Source organism: Vombatus ursinus, unplaced genomic scaffold (assembly GCF_900497805.2).
Source record: "Vombatus ursinus unplaced genomic scaffold, bare-nosed wombat genome assembly UNPS02014973.1, whole genome shotgun sequence".
NCBI classification, from domain to species: Eukaryota; Metazoa; Chordata; class Mammalia; order Diprotodontia; family Vombatidae; genus Vombatus; species Vombatus ursinus.
In genome coordinates, this window is record NW_020954751.1 from 7,585,801 (window position 1) to 7,594,161 (window position 8,361).

Sequence of the window (8,361 nt, forward strand, 5' to 3'; positions counted from 1 at the left end):
ACACACACACACACACACACACACACACACACACACACACACACACACATACACCCTTACATCCTTAATTTATCTCAGACCTGTCTGAATAACTTTATACCCCTACCCCATAACCAAGCATGAAAGTCTTTTTTGCCAGTCCCTGTCTCAGAGGAAACTGGGCAAGTCTGTTCAAGGGGTTGGGGCTGGGAGAACAGAAAAGGGACTGGACCTAGGGTTACTTTGCCAAATGATCCCAGCACCTAAACACACTATGTCTTGCATTTCCAAGCCACTCTGGCCCTCAGTGACTGGCTGAGCTGCTAAAGGTCATAGGAAGACATAGATAAGCTCAGGATTTTGAGGGATTTTACTGTCTTGTGAACCTAAACCTGTAAGGTCTTAGTTTGATGAGGGGCAGGCAGCATGGTAAAGTGAAGAGAATTTGTGGCCTGGGTTGGCAGCTCCCTTAGCCTCTGTTTCCTCCTCTGTAAATACTGGTATCCTTGATGAGCAGTGGTTTCCCAGGCGTGGCTACTGCCTCCACCAATCATTTCACAGCTTCTCTACAACTTGGCAGGCAATTTGGCAGACAGCCTTTGAGAATCATTGCGGCCAAGGAACTCAGTGCCCTAAGGCCAAGATGGTGATAAGCTTCCCTAAACCAAACGATACTGATCCTCAGGGTGTAGGTAGTCCATCCCTAGCCCATACTTGAAGCCTTTCAAGTTTGCTAAGACCTACCAAGGCTCACACTCCACTAGTCTAATATTTGAGAACCCATGATCACTTCCACATCACAATGATAAAGACTCTGTTAATGTAACCATCTGTAAAATGGGGATAGTAACATGAGCCTTACCTGCCTCAGAGGGTTATCGTGACAAAAGCACATAGCAAATTTTGAAGTATTATATAAATATGAGTTAGCATTAATAGCAATAAGGGAGTGTTTAAAATGGTTGAACTAAAAAGTGGGGGTGGAGGAGGACTATGAGCATGGAACATTCCTTAAGTTATCAGACACAAATGTGTTGGATAATTTTGCTTATGCAATTTTTAAAAATCATTCTTTTAAATTCTTCATTATAAGGGATGGCTCTCTGGGCAAAGGAGGAGGAGGAAGATATTCGGAAATGAATGTGATCTAAAACAAAATATATTAATAAATTTTTAAAATAAGATCAGATCAAGGGATAGGATCTGGTGGTAGGAAAGTTAAAGATCTGATCTATGATTTCTCTGGTATAGGAAATTCCCAAAGGAGGAAACTCCCTCTACCAATATAAATCATCACCTGCTCTTAGACAGTTGCTTAAGAGTATTGAAAAGATAAATGACTTTTCCAGGGTCACACAGCCAGTATGAATCAGAGGCAAGACATAAACCCAAGTTGTGCTAGCTTGGAGGCCAGCTTTCTACTCACTATCCTACGCTGCCTCTCACAAAATCAGATTTTACAAGGTGGGGAAAAAAGAAAGAAAATGGCTGCAAAATGCATACATACATTTCCCCTAACCAAATTTAATTCAAGAATTCTTTCATTTGTCATTTTTGTCTTTCCATACCCAGCTTCTAGCACAATGCTTCACACATAGTAGGTACTTGGTAAGTGTTTGCTGATTGACTGGTTGGTTGAATATATATGATTTTTATTTGTAAACTAGTATAAACCTATGTAATGGAAAAAAACTTGAATTAATGGGTATGTTTTTATTCCCATGAGTAGTTTTTAGTCCCTGGGAACAATGGAGAACAAAATGTTGTAAGAACAAAGTGGGGAGAGGAGCAGAACCAAACAGACATGACCACAGCAGGCCATGGTGTTTTGGCCAGGGTTTCACTTCCACAGAGTCCCCAGAGTTCTCCTTTAGCTCTTGTTCTGATTAGGAGAGGAGGGGGTAGTGAGGAAGGTCTCCATCACTGCCCACGCTCTCTCTTTCCTGTCCCCATCATGACCAAATAGTCAGGACAAAAAAACAAAAAACAAAAACTCCAGCACTGCATGATACTAAGTTTGTATGGCCTAGAAATTTTTCATAACATTAACCCTGTGTCCTTCTTCAGCTCCTGGACCTTGAGATTAGGTTGTGGGGCATAACACAGCAATAGCAAAACAGCCCCCTCACTAAGCTATAGGCATAGAAAGCAGTGTGGCCTAAGGAAAAGAGCACAAGATTTGAAGTCAGAGGCCCTGGATTTGAATCCCACTTTACTGGACCTCAGTTTTCTTCCTTTGTAAAATGAAGAGATTGGGCTAGATCAGGGGTGAAGTTTGGATTTAGTCAAAGGGCCACACTTGAGGACCTAGAGGACCACATGTAGCCTCAAGGCTGAAGGTTCCACACCCCTGAGCTAGATAATCTCCAAGGCTCCTTCCAGCTCTAAATCCCAAGACCCATCTTGACAAGAGAGATGGATTCGAGGGAAAACCAGGAACTAAGCCAGGAAGCCACTCAATAAAATTCCTAGAGGGCAGGAAACCTCCCAGCCATCAGCCTGCCAAGGTGTCCTGGTCATCTAGGGATAATGTTATATGCCAGGCACTTGGGGCTGGATCTAAGGGGTTCTGGAGGCTTTGGGAGCAGAACAGCCACAATGTGATTCATAAAATGTTAGGGAAGCAAAGGGACCTTAGAGTTTAGTCCATTTCATGCAGGACTAAACTGAGGCCCAGAAAGGAGGAAGTGGTTTGCCCAGAGTCACATAGCATGTTAGTTAGTGGCAGATGAAGAAATTTTGGTGTCATTCCCTTCCCCTTTTAAAAGCCCCCTTCACTGTCTTTTTTTTTTGAGGCAATCAGAGTTAAGTGACTTGACCAGGGTCACACAGCTCGTAAGTGTCAAGTGTCTGGGGCCAGATTTGAACTCAGGTCCTCCTGACTCCAGGGCCCATGCTGTATCCACTTTGCCACCTAGCGCCCCTACCATCTTCTCTACTGTCTCAAGAGACAGACCCAGTGCTAACCCTACTCACTGCTCCCAGGAGACATCTGTCTTAGTTATTTAGACCTTAACAACCTAGAATCCTGTGGGCCAGGGATATTTGCATTTTAAGCAATTTTAAGCATTTTAAGTGAAAGGCTTTGTCTCCCTCAAAAGAATTTCAAGTAATAGATGCTATGTCCGTTTTAGCTAAGAAAAAGGGCTGGATATGGAGATAAAGGATGTGAATTCAAATCCTGACTCTGCCACTTTGTATAATGTAGCCTTAGTGAAGTCACTTAACCTCTTGATGCCTCAATTTCCTCATCACCAAAATGAAGGGATGAAAATAAATGAGACCTCTAGCCTCCAGTCATATAATGCTATGAGACCACAACAGAGTCGACGGAAACATTGAGCTTTCACTAGAAAACTGATTTGACCTTTCTAGGCCTATCTGTAAAAGTATGAGGTCAGAGCAGGTGATTTCTAAGGCCCCTGCATACATTCATTCACTCACTCATTCATCCATTCATTTATTCATCAGACCTACTTATTTACTACTGTTTAGGAATTAAAATAAAATAAAAAGCCCTAGGGTAAGCAGGCAGACAAGTTAGGAGGTAATTATAATAATAGTACAGGTGACAGGTTATGAAAGCCTGAAATAAGACAGTAATCGTGTGAGTGGAGAGAAAGTAACAAATAGGAGAGATGTTGTGGAGGAAGGACTAGTGAAACTTAGCAACTGATTGTATCTGAAAGGTGAGGGAATGGTAAGAGCCAAAAATGACCCTGAAGTTGTGAATATAAGTGATTAGGAGAATGGTGGTACCTTGAATAGAAATAGTGAAGTCTGGGAAAAGGTGAATTTAGGGGAAAATATAATGAGTTTTGGACATGTTAAGTTTGAGAGGTCAATGGCACATAGTTCAAAATCTTGGTGGGTAGACCCATGGCTAGGGGTGAAAGATAAATGATGATCAGCTAAAGGAGACTAAAGATAAGGCAGACAGTTTGGAGAGTCAGGAGAGAGCAATGTCATGAATGCCAGTTCTATTTCTAAGGTTGCTTAACTCTTCCCACCTTTCTTTTTCAGTCCTTTTCACCTGAGGCCAAAAATTTACCAAGAAGTCAATTTATTCATTCAATAGACATTTATTCATGAGAGAATGTCATAAAAGTCAGTTCTAACATTCTGTTTCTGAAGTCACTTCAGTTGAACATTGATGTTCTCTGGACCCTTCCAGCTATAACATTCTATGGTCTATTATCATTTCCAACTCTAACATTCTGTTTTCTCAGCTAAAGTCATATGATTCTAACAGCTACATGTGCTTTGGGCCAACGCTACCACTGCCACACATCCAAATCACACATAAAAGAAAGTATGGTCCTATGCCCAAACCAAAACTAGGTGATTCCAGATTCTAGGCCCTGCTTCCATCAAAAAGCGAATCAATAAATATTTTACTAAGGATCAAGTCTGTATAAGTCACTGGTCCATGAACAATGGGGTAATATAGAGAAGTATAAGAAGTATAACATACCTACCCTCAAGAATCTTCAATAACATTAACTTAACTGATTAACTTTTCCCCTTACTACCACCCTACCTGTCCATCCACTTTTCCCTCTAGCAGCTGTCAAGATGCACTAAAATGTTGACCAGGGTCTGAACCTTCTCCAGATTGTATTAAAAGGAGCCATAAGCCATTTCCAGAAATCTTCCATTTTCTTTCTAAGACCCTTCATTTATGTTCAGCTTCTGACAAAAGGCAAATATGGATAGGAGAGGAGCTATTTTAAAATGTACATTTTCTGGGTTTTAATTAATCGTTTAATTCTTCCAATGGATTCAGACTACTTTAAGTATTTACAAATCCTATCCCTAGAAATACCTTTATTTTTTTAATGAGGTTATATTATAGTCTAACAAATACAAAAATTTAAAAAGAAAATAAACAAAATGAGGAATGAAATCTTCCAACCTCATTATTGAAAAAGAGAAAAGTATATAAACAAACAAAACAATCACTGTTACAATCGATTTGTTCGTGATCGCATCTCCTTCAGAAATTCTCTTTTAAAAAAAATCTTCCCCACGGATGTTTAATTATCTGTGTATTTTTGAACTTTGTACCTTCTGTCTTTGGAGCAGATGGTAATATTTGGAAAGAGAGAAAAAGAATCAATGGCAGCACTGAATGTAAACTCAATGACTCCCCAATTTACTCTTCTTGAAATGCTCAAGTGCAATTATCTTTACATTTTGTAGATGCTTCAGACAACAGTCAATCAATAATCAGTCTGAAAAAAACCCACATGACATTTTGAAAACTCTGATGGTTATACAGAGGAATCATCTGTAGGAAAAATGGGAACATGCTATGTCACTGAGGAACTTTACTCAGTTGTGTTGGAGATGAAAGAGGGAAAGTAGATTGAAGGGAAGGATGCTGAATCATAGAATCACAGATTACCAGAACAAGAAGGAACCCCAGAAATTCATCTAGTCATGGAATCATAGAATTTTAATCTGGAAAAAACTCATCTAGTACAATCTCCTTCTTTTGTATATTAGGAAATTGACACTGGGGTGACTTAAGCTCAAATCCAATAATGTAAATATTCAGGCCTCGAGAATAAATGAAAAATTGTTTTAAAGCCACTTCATAACTCTTCCCACCCTTGTTTTTTAAGCCCCCTTGAACTTGGGGACCAAAATTAGTCAAGTAATTAAATTAATTCAATAGGCATTTTATTAAGCACATAGAGTATAAACAGTCCTACATCAGCCACATTGGAAGATAAAAGAGAAATAAAGGGGGAAGTTCCTCAAAGAGCCTTACAGTTTACCCGGAAAAACAAGGCATTCATAAAACCATAAAAATGTTAGAACTGGAAGGGACTTTAGAATATAGACTATCAGCCCTGGAAACAGCTTTAAAGAGCATTTATTCAAACCCCCTTATTTTACAGATAGCGCCTTTTAGACTTAGAAATGGGAAGTGACTCGCCCAAAGTCACACAGCAACTTTAGTAACAAAATTGTGACCTGAATCTCCTGAAACTAGTCTAATGCTTTTTCCAAAACACCATTAAACCTCTCTGCCTTTCCCTTTCCCCAACCAAAAAAATAAAATAAAATAAAATAACCCAACACTTTTTAAAAGGATCTGCAGAATGCAAATTACACATAATATGTATTATTGAAAAAGAAACTTAGCTATGTTCATCACTTCCACCTGCCCAGTTAAGGGAGAACTCACCTATCACTTCTTAACTTCCTCAGTATTTCCAGTAACACCCTCTCGTCTAGTGGGAAATTACCTCTGATGGACAGCCCCAGAGAACAGGGTTTAGGAAGGCCCCAGGCAGCCATCAAAGTGACATTTCCCTTTCTTTCTACACCCAAGACAATCTTAGCCTTATGGAGGCTAAGCTTTTTTGCAGAGAACCAATATTTTTGCAAGGTAATCCTCATCAGGGAGGAGTGCAGTTTACCATATATGCCTGTGCTGAAAGAGAGGTAGAAGGAGATTAAGGGCTGGTGATTTGTCAAGAAGCAAAAATGCAGAATTGCATACTTGCATCCCCCTTCCTTACTTGCACCAAACTCTGCTTTGCCCCTGATGAAAGCCAAGAAAACAAGGAGGATATAGCAAGTAAGCACACCACCTAGTTCCCCTTCCCCTCACCTCCAACCCTGCTCCAGGCATACACTTTTCAAAACAACAACCATGCACAGAAATCCACTGAGGAAGTAGTCACAAGAAAACCCCAACAAGGAAAAATGATGTGTACATTTCACATTAAGGAGGAAAGAAAGGAGAAAGAGAGAGAGAGAGAGAGAAGACTAAAAATAAGGAAGGATGTAGGCTTTAAAAATAGAGGGGTTGTTTTACTATGAGGAAGTATTTAGACCCAGGAAGATTTTTTTTTCTGTAGTTCCTTAATTCTGACTCTGGCCTTTCAACCCCAAATGGAAATTATGTCTGGTGGGTACAGAATGAAAGAGAAAATTGAGACCTAGAGAGGCCTCAAAAATTCATGCCCCAGATCCATATGTTCTGTAGTGGGCTAGTTTTGTGACCTTGGGTAAGTCACTCGACTCTAAGCGCTTAGGATTTAGATTGGAAAAGGTTGTTCAACACCACAATTTTATAGATGTCTTTTAGGGCCTCAGTTTCCTTCTCTGTAAAAAGAAAGCTTTGACCTCCGAGATTTCCAAGGTCCCCCCCAGCTTTAACAATTCTATGCATCACTCGCTGCAAGCAATCTTTCACAAGGACTACCCTAGTCTAAAGCATCTTCCAACAAACTAACCCCATCATCCCCACCTGACATGAACCATGGCTCTAGGGCCCTCTTCTGAGATCTTTAAAGACCTATCGGGTTCCACCAGCCAGTGGCTGAGATGCACAGCGACTCCTGGACTTGCCCCAAGCTCCTGCTGGTGACCGCAGCTCCAGTGGCATCCCCCAAATATTAGAAGACCGAGAAATTCTGCTTTTCCCTACCCCCTCCTGCCCCGAGCCCAGCAGCCCTCCCTCTCTTTTACTGAGACCCCTTCTCGCCCTGGGCGTGCTCTGCTTCTTTAAAATGTGCCCCGAGTCTACAACCCAGGACCTCAAGAGGGAAGGAGGTATCGGAGAAGTGAGTCCGGGAGGGCGGAGGTGAAGAACCCTCCTCGCAGGCAAGGCAAGAGGAGGCAACGCGAGGCAGCTCAGCTTTCTGCTCCCACCGGGCGGAGGTGCATGCCTGGAGCAGATATGTGTGTGTAGTGTGTGTGCATGTGTGTGCGCATGCATATGTGTGTGCATGTGTGTGCATATGTGCAAACCTCTCCTGAAAATATCTCTTTCCTGACCTCTCCTCCTCCTTCTTCCTCCTTCCTGCATCCCTCAGAGATCTCCCTCCCTCAGTTCCAGCAACCTTCCCATTGATTCGAATAAATGGACCAGAGGGAGACACTGAGCTAAAAGGTCACTCGCCCTACCTTGCTCTCGAGGAGAGGAGGGAAGGAAAGCTGCTCCTCCTGCTGCTGCTGCTCGTGGGGGTGGTGAAGCAATAGCCCAACACCGAAGAGAAGCAGGCACCTCCGGGTGTCTCCTGCAGCCCCGGCCAATGCTGCTGCTTGCTGCTTGCTGCTTGCTGCTGCTTGCTGCCGCTTGCTGCTGCTGCTGCTGCTGCTGCCGCTTGCTGCTGCTGCTGCTGCTGCTGCTGCTGCCGCTTGCCTGCTGCTGCTGCTTCCGGGTTGGTCAATTTCACGTCACTTTGCCACAGGTTTGCAAAGCAGCAGCAGGAGCCGCGGGCCCGGGCGTCTGCCAGAGCACCGTGGCGAGAAATAACTATAAAAGGAAGAGACACTTCGAGGGAGGAAGAGGAAACACTGTTTACCTTTGAAAAAACTGAACCGCCAGCTCTTTCACAAAAGGAAGAAGCTACAAGCACC

At 42.3% G+C, this 8,361-nt stretch overlaps 1 protein-coding gene across 2 annotated transcripts in view; it reads right to left on the reverse strand.

Annotated features, from left to right (window-relative positions):
- The window catches only part of FAM49B (family with sequence similarity 49 member B), a 201,009-nt gene extending 193,055 nt beyond the window's left edge, over positions 1-7,954 (reverse strand). Inside the window, exon 1 of one of the 2 annotated variants that reach the window (XM_027845525.1) lies at positions 7,906-7,954. The gene's annotated coding sequence lies outside the window, so the exon portion shown is untranslated. The remainder of the gene's footprint in view (positions 1-7,905) is intronic. The other variant, XM_027845523.1, reaches the window with a different exon arrangement.
- Positions 7,955-8,361: the final 407 nt, after the last annotated feature.